The sequence below is a fragment of the Gracilinanus agilis genome, chromosome 5, assembly GCF_016433145.1.
Source record: "Gracilinanus agilis isolate LMUSP501 chromosome 5, AgileGrace, whole genome shotgun sequence".
NCBI classification, from domain to species: domain Eukaryota; kingdom Metazoa; phylum Chordata; class Mammalia; order Didelphimorphia; family Didelphidae; genus Gracilinanus; species Gracilinanus agilis.
The window spans coordinates 226,166,502-226,179,349 of NC_058134.1; positions in this window are offsets into that span (position 1 = coordinate 226,166,502).

Below are 12,848 nucleotides of genomic sequence, written 5' to 3' on the forward strand. Positions count from 1 at the left end.
AAACATTTTTAAAAACATCCTTACCTTCTGTCTTAGAATCAATACTGTGTATTGGTTCCAAGGTAGAAAAGCAGTAAGAGCTAAGAATTGTAGATTAAGTGACTTGCCCAAGGTCACACAGCTAGGGAATATATGCGGCCAGATTTGAACCCAGGATCTCCTGTCTCTAGACCTGGCTCTCAATCTACTGAGCTACCCAGCTGTCCCAAGGAAGTTACATCTTGATAAAAGGTATCGTAGACAATGAAGTAATATTAGCACTAAACATATATACCTCAAATGGTATGGCACTCAGATTTTTAAATGAGAAATTAAATGTGCTTCAGGAGGAAACAGATAGTAAAACTATATTAGAATGGGACCTCAACTTTCTCCTCCCAGATCTAGATAAATCAAATAAAAAAATTAAACAAGAAAGAAGTGAATGAATTTTTAGAAAAGTTAGATTTACTAGATCTCTGGAGAAAATTGAACAAGAATAAAAAATCATTTCCCTTTTAGTAGTGTATAACTCTTACACAAAAACTGACTTAGGGCATGAAAATTTCATAACCAAATAGAGAAAAGCAGAAATAATAATATCCTTTTCAGATCATGATGCAATAAAAATTGTTGGAAAGACAAAAAATTAATTAAAAAAAGGAGTGGGTCAAAGAACAAATTAGAGAAACAATAATTTTATTAAAGAAAATGATAATGAGGAGACAACATATCAAAATTTATGGGATATAGTACAAGGTGTACTGGGGGGGAATTCATATCTCTAAATAGTTACATCAATAAAAAATAGAAGACTATCAATGAATTGGGTATACAACTAAAAAAACTAGAAAAAGAAATTAGAAATACTCAGACTAAATTGGAAATCCTAAAACTCAAAAGAGAAATTAATAAAATTGAAAGTTAGAGAAACATCGAACTAACAAACAAGACCGTGAATTGGTTTTATGAAAAATAAAGTGGATAGAGCATTGATTAGTTTAATTTTAAAAAAGAAAGAAGAAAATCAATTTACCAGTATCAAAAATGAAAAAGATGAGTTCACCATCAATAAGGAGAAAATTTAAGCAATCATTATGAGCTATTTTGCCTAGTTATATGCCAATTAATCTGATAATCTAAGTAAAATGGAAGAATATTTACAAAAAATATAAATTAACCAGATTAACAAAAGAGGAAATAGAATCCTTAAATAATCCCATCTCACAAAAAAATTGAATAAACCATCAATGACCTCCCTAAGAAAAAATCCCCAGGGCCAGATGGATTCACAAATGAATTCTGCCAAATATTTAAAGAACAATTAATCACGATACCAAATAAACAATTTGGCAAAATGGACAATTTAAGGAGTCTACCAAATTCTTTTATTTTTATTTTTATTTTTTTTTAAACCCTTACCTTCTGTCTTGGAGCCAATACTGTGTATTGGCTCCAAGGCAGAAGAGTGGTAAGGGTAGGCAATGGGGGGTCAAGTGACTTGCCCAGGGTCACACAGCTGGGAAGTGTCTGAGGCTAGATTTGAACCTAGGACCTCCCGTCTCTAGGCCTGGCTCTCAATCTACTGAGCCACCCAGCTGCCCCCCAAATTCTTTTTTATGACACAAATATACTGCTGATATCTCAACAAAGGAGAGCAAAAACATAGGAAGAAAATCATAAGCCAAATTCCTTATTGAATATGATGCAAAAATTCTAAATAATATACTAGTCAAGAGACTACAGCAATACATCACAAAGATCATTCATTAAGACTAGTTAGGATTTGTACCAGGAATGCAAGGCTAATTTAATACTAGTAAAACTATCAATATAATTGACCATATCAATAACCAAACTAATAGAAATCACATGATTATCTCAATTGATGCAGAAAAATTTTTGACAAAATGCAAGATCCATTGCTTTTATTTGTTTGTTTTTTAACCTTTCCGTCTTGGAGTCAATGCTGTGTATTGGCACCAAGGCAGAAGAGTGATAAGGGCTAGGCAATGGGGGGGTCATGTGACTTGCCCAGGGTCACACAGCTGGGAAGTATCTGAGGCCAGATTTGAACCTAGGACCTGTCTCTAGTCTCTAGGCCTGGCTCTTAATTCACTGAGCCACCCAGCTGCCGCCCACCCCCACTGCTTTTAAAAACAATAGAAAACAGGAATAAATGGGCCTGTCCTTAAAATGATAATTAGCATCTCTCTAAAATCATCAGCAAGTGTCATCTGCAAAGGGAATAAGAAGCCTTTCCATGAAGATCAGCGGTGAAGCAAAGATGCCCATTATTATCACTCTTATTTACTATTGTACTAGAAATGCTAGCTTTAGCAATAGAAAAAGAAATGGAAGGAATTAAAGTAGGCAGTGAGGGAACTAAACTCTCACTTTTCGCTGATGATATGATGGGATACTTAGAGAATTCTAGAGAATCAACTAAAAAACTAATTGAAATCATTAATAACTTTAGCAAAGTTGCAGGATACAAAATAAACCCATATAAATAATCAGCTTTTTTATATATTACTAATAAAGTCCAGCATCAAGAAACGGGGAAATTCCACTTAAAATAACTCCAGACAATATAAAATACCTGGGAATATTTGCTAAGACAAACACAGGAATTATAGGAACATAATTAGAAAACACTTTTCACACAAAGTCAGATCTAAACAATTGAAGAAATATTTTTTCATTGTAAAAATCATTGGTAGGCTGGGCTAATATAATAAAAATGATAATTCTACTGAAATTAACTTTTCCAGCACTATACCAAACTACAAAAAATCATTTTTCAAAGCCAGAAGAAATAATAACAAAACTCATGTAGAGGAAGAAAAGATCAAGAATATCAAAGGAGTTTTTTTGTAAAATGTGATGATGGAAGATGGCCTAGGAGTACCTGATCTCAACTATATCAAACTATAATATAAAGCAATAATCATCAAAACGGTCTGGTGCTAAGAAATAGAAGGGTGTTATCAATAGAATAGATTAGGCATACAGTATATGAGGGAAAATAACCTTAGTAATCTAGTGTTTGGTAAACCCAAAGATTTCAGCTTCTGGTTTAAGAACTCACTATTTGATAAAAACTGCTGGGAAAACTGAAAAACAGTATGGAAGAAACTAGGTATAAACTAATATTTCACACCCTATTCCAAATTAAGGTCAAAATGGGAATATATTTTAGACATAAAGGGTGATACTATAAGTAAATTAGGAGAACATTGAATAATTTACCTGTCAGATCTATGAAGAAGGGAAAAATTTGTGACCAAATAAGAAAGAGATGTACAACAAATAATTTTGATTACATTAAATTTAAAAAGTTTAAAACTTATATAATCAAGATTAGAAGGGAAATGAACCTATGAACAAAATTTTACAGCAAATTTCTCTGATAAAGATCTGTTTTCTCAAATTTATGGAGAACTAAGTCAACCTATTTCCATGTTATTCATATTTGCTGTAGAGTGATCGTTTAACATCAAAACCCTAATCATATCTGTATTGAACCATGTGATTGATCATATGTTTTTCTTTTGCATTTTTGCTCCTACAGTTCTTTCTCTGGATGTGTTCTTTCTCCTAAGTTTCTCTGGATGTCCTGGGTCATTGCATTGCTGCTAGTAGAAAAGTCCATTACATTCAATTGTTCCATAATGTATCAGTTTCTGTGTACAATGTTCTCCTGGTTCTGCTCCTTTTGCTCTGTATCAATTCCTGGTGGTCATTCCAGTTCACATGGAATTCCTCCAGTTCTTTATTCCTTTCAGCACAATAGTATTCCATTACCAACATATACCATAATTTATTGAGCCACTCCCCAATTGATGGACACCTCCTTATTTCCCAGTTTTTTGCTACCACAAAGAGCACGGCTATAAATATTTTTGTACAAGTCTTTTTCCTTATCTCTCTGGGGTATAAACCCAACAGTGGTATGGCTGGATGAAAGGGAAGGCATTCTTTTAAAACCCTTTGTGCATATAGTTCCAAATTGCCCTCCAGAATGGACCAATTCACAACTCCACCAGCAGTGTATTAATGTCCCAATTTTGCCACATTCCTTCCAACATTTATCATTTTCCTTTGCTGCCATATTGGCCAGTCTGCTAGATGTAAGGTGGTACCTCAGAGTTGTTTCCGTTTGCATTTCTCTAATCAGGAGGGATTTAGAACACTTTTTAATAATGTAGATTTTAAAATTAATATTCAATGCCTCTAAAGTATGATATTTATAAGGGTTTATAAATATTAAATTAGAGAGCTAGAGAACACAGGGAATCTTTTCCACTCACCTCACATGGAAGAGAGAGCCTAGGGCTACAAGGACTGGTTACCACTCAATTCACATGTGAGAGAGAGAGGGAGAGAGAGAGAGAGAGAAGTTTTCCTCAAAAACTTTATACCATCATGCAAAGGACCCATGTAAACAGAAAGGAAAAGGAACTATGAGTAATTCAGAAAGGAAGTTTGGGCAATGTACTGTTTTTTTTAGGAATTCAAGATAATTCTAACTACACATTTCCCCCTGTGATCCTTTGGGAGACCAGTCTCCCCAATGGATCATTCAAACATAACTAAGAACTTTAACTAGAGATATATACAAATATCACAGTTTTTTTAAAAAGGAAAATTGCAATAATTTGGGGATGAGAGGGAAATAAAAGGGAGAAAGAATAAAACTGATGTTAGGTACATTGAAAAAAAGCCAATTAGGGGGCAGTCCCCTTTTTTGGCATAAGAGTGTCCATTCAAAACAAATGCATTCAACCCCCCAAAGTTCAAATTTACCATGTCTCGAAGTTCACTCTGGATCATCTGGTGCAATGGGTATTCTCTGCAGGCATCTTTATGGTGCCTTCTGGATTCTGGGAGGTAGTCTTCTGTTCTAAATTAGGGTCAAATTCAAATCCAAATTCACAGCAATAATATAGTCACCCCTGAGAATAATAATAATACATCCCCCCCTGAGGAAGATACAGGGATACACATAGGGATCATACAGGAATACATGGTCAAGTCATAAGGTATATGAATCAATTATCAAAAAAACCCCCAAACATCGAAGAATCCAAAGAAATAAAAAAATAACCTCTGAGTGAAATATAGAATATAAAAAATGTGAAGAAAAAAAATTCTAGGAAAAAAGGAAAAAATTCACAAATCACAATAGGTTCTTGTAACGATCCATGTCCCGTAAACTTTGCAACAACAATCACTCACTAACCTTGTTTAGCAGCCTGAACTACAGTAAGTTGTCACATCATGAAAGAAATAAAAAAAGAGACTAGATCTTGAAACAAATGGGAAATAGCATTTCCCAGTTCAATCCTTTTCTTCACTTTCAGGGATAATGGAGCCAGAACAATTGATGTTGTGTTATTGATATAGAATGTGGTACAAGGAAGTCCTACATCTTAACATATGTTAAGTGCCTCAACCTCGAGTCTCACACATGATCAAGTCTTTGCACTCTTTTGTGCAGAATGTCATCGATCCCTGTAGGATTGGTTTGGTCTCTTTTACCTTATTGTGCTCATTTGGCACTTCATAGTTCAACTTCTGTGCTCCTTTGTCGTCCACTTCTCCTTGGATTAGACATATTCATTGAGCAAAAGTCTCATACTATTTAAATAACTAGTGGCAGGTTTCCATAGTCCAAAGCTTTTTGGGCATGCATTTATATGCTAGGCAAATGGACTTCTTAGCTTATTCTGTTGCAAAACAGTAAAAAATCTTTTTAATCCTGGTGACATTTGCTTCAAATGTAAAAAAATGAGAGGAAAAAATCAAATACTGTGTGGCACATGTAGGAAGAAAAAACAAAAATATTAATGTGTAGTTTCATAAGCACAGAGGTAAAGTATAGAGGCTAATTTCCAAAAATAAGATTCATTTCCTCTTTAACTTGCCATGATCCACAGTGTGAGTGCAAATGAAGTCGATAAAGCAATGTGAGTGCAAATGAGGTAGATAAAGTAAGAATACATTCAAGAAAATTCAAAAGGAATGACAAAAGGCACAAAATGTTATAAAAGGCACATCAGGTCAATATAGGTCACGAATACAGATATTCTGTTGTAAGGTAGTATATGTATTATTCAAGTACAAGGGTCAACCAAATAAAGTGCAACAAAATAGTGCAAATCCAGCAATAGGGAAGTCTTATCATAATCAAGAGTCAAAGACAATAGTCAAATATAATAAGTACAGGCAATTATAATTAGTATAGAAAATTATTCATTATCAATAGAAGGTACTCGTTTTACATGACTACAATGAATCCATGAGTCCCTTTCTCCAATTTTAATGGCCATTAGTGTAGTCAATAGGACTTGGAATCGTCTGTCATACGCAGGTTCAGTTGACCCAGTACGTTCAAAATTCTTTATGTATACACTATCACCTGATTTGATTGATAGATTTGATTTCATCTTGTGTTCCAACCATTCTGAAGAGCATTTTGGAATTATGCCCAAAGAACTATAAAATTGTGCATGCTCTTTGATCATGTAGGTATGTATCATGAAGACATCATAAAAAAAAGAGAAAGGACCTACTTGTACAAAAATATCTATAGCAGCTCTTTTTGTAGTGGTAAAGAATTGGAAATTGAGGGGATATCTATCAATTAGGGAATGGATGCACAAATTATATGTGATGGTGATGGAATCATTGGGTGTTTGTTCCTTAAAACAATGAGCAGGATGATTTCAGAAAAAGCTAGAAAGACCTGCATGAGCTGATGCAAAGCAAAATAAGCAGAACCAGGAGAGCATTGTAAACAGTAACAACAATATCATATGATGATCAACTGTGAAAGACTCTCAACAATACAATAATCCAGGACAATTATGAAGGACTCTTGACAAAGAATGCTATCCTCCTCCAGAGAAAGAACTGTTGGAATCAGAATAGAGATACAAGGATACTATTTTTGCATATTAGTTTATGTTTTTATTTTGGGATTTTGGTTTCATACCACTATTCTCTTATAACAATGACCAATATGGAAGTATGTTTTGCATAATACATGTGTGATGCAGATCAAATTGCTTGCTGTCTCTGGGAGGGGTGAGGAAATGAAGGGAGGAAAATAATTTGAATCTTGTAATTTCAGAAAATGTATGTTGAAAATTGTTATTACATGTAATTGGGAAAATAAAATCTTTTAAACATCTAAAAAAAAAGAAAAAGGAAAGAAAAATGTCACTTGTCTCAAGAGAAAGGACTGATGGAGTCTGAATGCAGACCAAAACATAACTATATTTCACTTTCTTGATTTTTTAAAAATTTGAGTTCTCTTCCACAAAATGACTAATATGGAAAAATGTCTTACATAATTTCACATGTAAAATATATATTAGATTGCTTGCTGTCTTAGTGAAAGGGGAAGAGAGCTTGGAGGAGGGGGAAATTATCTCAAAATTTAAAAAATGAATGTTAAAAATTGTTTTTACATGTAATTCAGAAAAAAAAAGATTATCTTAAAAAAGGCAAAACGAAGACAACATACCAAAATTTATGGGCTGCAGCCAGAGTAATATTTGGGGGGAAATTTATATCCAGTTATAAATTGGAAATCCCCAAAAGGAGAGAGCAATAAAAATTGAAAGTAAGAAAACTATTGAATTAAATGAAATTAGGAATTGGTTTTTTAAAATAATTGTTGATTTGATTAAAAAAGAGAAAGAAGAAAACCAAATTACCAGTATCAAAAAATAAAAGGAAGAATTCATCACCAATGAAGAGGAAATTAAAACAATTTTAGGTGCTTTTTTTGTCCAATTACATGCATGCAATTATTTTTTTAATCCTTTCCATCATAGAATAAATACTATGTATTGATTCCAAGGCAGAAGAGTGGTAAGGGCTAGGCAATGGGGATTAAGTGACTCTCCCAGGGTCACACAGCTAGGAAGTATCTGAGGTCAAATTTGAACCCAGTATCTCCCATCTTTAGGCTTGATTTTGTGCTTATAATTCCCAAACTTTTTTGGCCTACTGCCCCCTTTCTAGAAAAAATATTACTTAGTACCCCTGGAAATTAATTAAAAAAATTTTAATAGCAATTAATAGGAAAGATAAATTCACCTGTGGCTATCACCGCTTCCCTTGGATCACTGCAGCACCCACTGGGGGGCAGTGGCACCCACTTTGGGAATCACCGATCTAAATGATAAATATTTATAAAAGTATAAATTGAACAGAAGAAGAAACAGAATATTTATATCTTGGGAGAAAATAGAAAAAGACATAAATGAGCTCCATAAGAAAAAAACCTCCAGAACCAGATGAATTCACAAGTGAATTCTACTTCATTTAAAGAACAATTCTAATACTTTATAAACTATTTGGGAAAATAGGCAAAGAAGGAATCTTATCAAATTTATTTTATGGCACAAATATGGTGCTGATACTTAAACCTAGAAGAGTAAAAATAGAGAAAAAAACTATCAATCATATATTATGGTGATAAAGAATTGGATATTTAAGATATGCCCAACATTGGGGAATGACTGAACGAGTTGTGGTATATGTTTGTGATGGAATAAAATTGTACTGTAAGAAATGACAGAAATGGTTTCAGTAAAATCTGGGAAGACTTTTATGAACTAATTTATTATTTTTTTTAAGATTTAAATATTTTATTTTTTTAGAAAAATTTTCCATGGTTACATGATTCATGTTTTTACTTTCCCCTTCACCTCCCCTTCACACTCCCCCCCCCCCCAATATTCAACGCACATTTCCACTGGTTTTAACATGTGTCATCAGTCAAGACTTATTTCCATATTATTGATAGTTGCATTAGTGTGGCCGTTTCAAGTCTACATCCCCAACCAGTTCCACATCAACCCATGTGTTCAAGCAGTTGTTTTTCTTCTGTTTCCACTCCTGCAGTTTTTCCTCTGAATGTGGGTAGTGTTCTTTACCATAAATCCCTCAGAACTGTCCTGGGTGATTGCATTGCTGCTAGTACAGAAGTCCATTACGTTTGATTTTACCACAGTGTATCAGTCTCTGTGTACAATGTTGTGAACTAATTTAAAGTGTAATGACCAGAACCAGGAGAACATTGTACACAGCTATATTGTGTGATGACAACTGTGAATAACAAGTATTCTCAGCAATGCAATGATCCAAGACAATTCCAAAGAATTTATGGTTAAAAATGCTGCCCACTTCCATAGAAACAATTAATAGAGTCTTAACACAGATCAAAGCATGCTTTTTTTTTTTTTTTTTTTTTTTTTAAAACTCTTACCTTCTGTCTTAGAGTCAATACTGTGTATTGGCTCCAAGGCAAAAGAGTGGTAAGGGTAGGCAATGGAGGTCAAGTGACTTGCCCAGGGTCACACAGCTGGGAAGTGTCTGAGGTCAGATTTAAACCTAAGACCTCCTGTCAAAGCATGCTTTTTAAAAAACTTAATTTTCTAATTTTTTTGGTCTGAATTTTCTTTTCATCATAGCCAACATGGAAATATGTTTTGCATCACTGTATACATATATATATATAAATATATATATATATATATAATCTATATCAAATTGTTAACCTCAAGAAGGAGAGAAGGGAAGGAGAGAATTTGAAACTCAGAATTTAAAAAAAGAATGTTAAAAATTGCTTTCATATATAATTACAATCATACATACACATAAACATTAAAATAAAAAGACAAAAAGCAAAGCCACCTTAATAGCTGAATAGAGGATGTATTATCAATGGACCTGTATTAAAGCATATCTCTATAAGGTACAGCAACTCTCTTTGTTGCAGTGAGCACTTTTTGCTATATATATTTAGTCTCCCAACATTCCTTTAATGGTTTACATTGAAAACTGACACATCCTTTGTTTGGAAGTTTAGCCAATTTGGATGTCTAGGAACATCAAGCTGTCTTCCGTTTTGTCCAAGTTTATGTTTAAACTTTCTCTCTGACTTAGTATTTTTTTAAACAAAACTATTTATTTGGACTTTTATTTTCAATAAAATTTTACATCTAGGTCTGCGATGGGCAACTTTTTGAGCTTGGTGTGTCAGAATTCGCCAAAAAACCGAGCATAACTCGGGTGGTATGTCACTTCAAGAAAAACCCCATAATTTCACAATATTTATAGTTTAAATAACAAAAATGTATAATTGTAATATATAACTGTATTTAATAAACCAAAATAGGTACATTAACTTAGGTAGAATTGTCATCTATAGTGCACAGAGTGTCTACACTGCACTACAGCAAATGTTTCATCCTCGGCATGCGGCCCCAGACTTCTCTGTATGTGGTGACATGAGGCTATTGAAAATGGCTGCATGTATCAGTGCTGACACACATGTCATAGGCTTGCCATCACCAATCTAGGTGAACACACTAAATTACCTTATTAGGTTAAGTTACTTTTCATGCTGTTATTTCTCTTAAATTTTTTTAAAATTCTGAATACTCTGCCCACCCCACCACCAAAAAAAAGCATTTTTACACAGGGTAGAATACCAAAAGCATTCTCTACAAAATCACAAATTTCTATTTCATACTGATGGCTTTAAGAAAATAAGCATATAATAACTTTTACTCATTACTTTCATCACTTCTGCTTGTCTTTGATTTTTTCTGAACATCCTTCAGTCCTCTACCATTCATTAAAAACGTGTTTTCATGGGTCTTTTTTAGTCATCACTGTTCATCCTTTCCTTGTGACATTCTTTCTCACTCTCCTCCCCCATCTAGAGAAAGAAGGGAAAAACAATGTAACAAAAAAGCATAAATAAAATGAATCCACACATTAGCCATATCTCTTTACCTTGTGTCTTTGTTCTTTACTGGTCCTCTGTCAGAGGCAGCTAACAGGTTCCATTATAGGTTCTCTGTAGACATGGCTGCTCAGCTTGGTTCTTAAGTCTTTCAAGGTTGTTTTTCTTGACAGCAATGTTGCTGTCCATGTTAAACTATTCTGGCTTTGCTCACTTCACTCTACATCAATTTATAGTGCCCAGGATTCTCTGAAAGCATCTCTTTCATTATGCTTATAGTGCAGTAATATTCTACTATATTCGTATATCACAATTTGTTTCATTTCCTAATTTTCTATGAATTTTTTAGTTAGATTCTAGTTCTTTTCTTTTCCCCTCCTTTTTATTCCACCTTGTAGGACTATATTCAACTTTGTAGGATAAGTTGAATTCTTCCTTGTAAGTCCATTTCTTTTGCCTTTTGGAATATTGAATTCTAAGCTCTTCTCCTGTTTATAGTAAACAATGCCAGATCTTATGTGTTCCTAACTCTGGTTCCTTGGTTCTTGAATTATTCCCATTTGGACACCTTCAGCAATTGTTCTTTTTATGAGGGAATACTGAATTTTGGCTATGACATTCTTGTCCTTTCAGTATTTCTTTAAAAAACTAAGCAGTGAGTTCTATCTTTTTCTTTCCCTTTGGTTCTAATTTAATTTGTAATTTTTTGAAATGTTTTTTTTCAGTCCTTTTAACAAATCCTTGTTTTCAGTGAGGTCACCAACTCTAATTATTTCCAGTGCTTCTGTTTTCCAGGTCAATTGTTTTTGATATTAGATAACTTAGTTTTTCTTACACATATATAATCTTTTAATTTTATTCTAATATTTTTGGTTATTTCATGAAGGAATTAATTTCTGTTTGATTTATTCAAATTTTCAGGGAGTCTGTTACTTGGGTAAAGTTCACAACTTTCTCTTCTAAACTATCCTCTTTTCAATTCTTTTCCTTTATACTAAATATTTCACTTTTTATTGCTTCTTTCTTCCTTCTAGTCCTTTTTGAACTATCAAGTTTTCTTTTGAGTGTTTGCATGAAGTTGTTATGGAGTTACCAGTGCCTTCTTTGGATGAATCTTCAGATATTTGCAAAAAAAATTTTTATACTAGTTTTATTTTTCATCTCTTCAACTTTAGTTCCTCAACTGAGGCTTTGTACCCAGCTGGTGTCCTACCTACTATGCTACATTTTTGGGTTAGAGTGGTTGATGCTGCTTGGTCTTGCTTTGGGTCTCCTAAGTTCTTTCAGTAACCTTCATTTCTGGGAAATAACCCTTTCTATCTTTGAGATGCAGAGCTTTGTGCTCCTTTGAATACAGTAGCACCTGCTGATTAATGCCCACAGCCCAGTGGGCTTTCCAGCATTTATAATACCAAGTCCCCACCCTTGGGCTTTCTGACTATCCTGGGATTTTCTCAGATAAGCCCTTAGCTTTCGATGGCTTCAGATACAGTCTTGTAGACTATATCTATCCCTCACCTGACTCGGACCACCCTGGGAGGATACTTTGTGCTTCCATTGGGTTTATTGGAGGCTTCCTTTCCTATATTCCTCAAACTTCTGTGGTCTGTGATCTATAATCTATAATCCTACAAGAGGGAGGAAAAGAGAGGAGAAAAGAAAACTAGACTCTAAAGAGGCACATCAGTTCTGAGTGGAATAAAACTTTTGCTATAGTTTCTTATTGGATTTCTTGGTCATTATTCAATTTGTTGCAAACTTGAGAATTTTGCTAGAGTAAGTGTGGCCTCCTATTTAGGTGGACATCTTCACCAGATATATCTAATGCCATATTCTTAATAAAAAATAAAACTTAATAAATGAAGCAGCTGTATAATCATGGATTGTGGCTTCACAATTTTGCATTCTTTTTCTCTGGATATTTGCAGTATTTTCTCCTTGATTTGGGAGCTCTAGAATTTGGCTATGATATTCTTGGGGGACTTTCATTTTGGGATCTTTTTCTGGAGGTGATGGTCATATTCTTTCCATTTTTATTTTACTATCTTGGATAAGATGTTCAGGCATTTTTCCATGATAATTTTGTGAAATATGATGT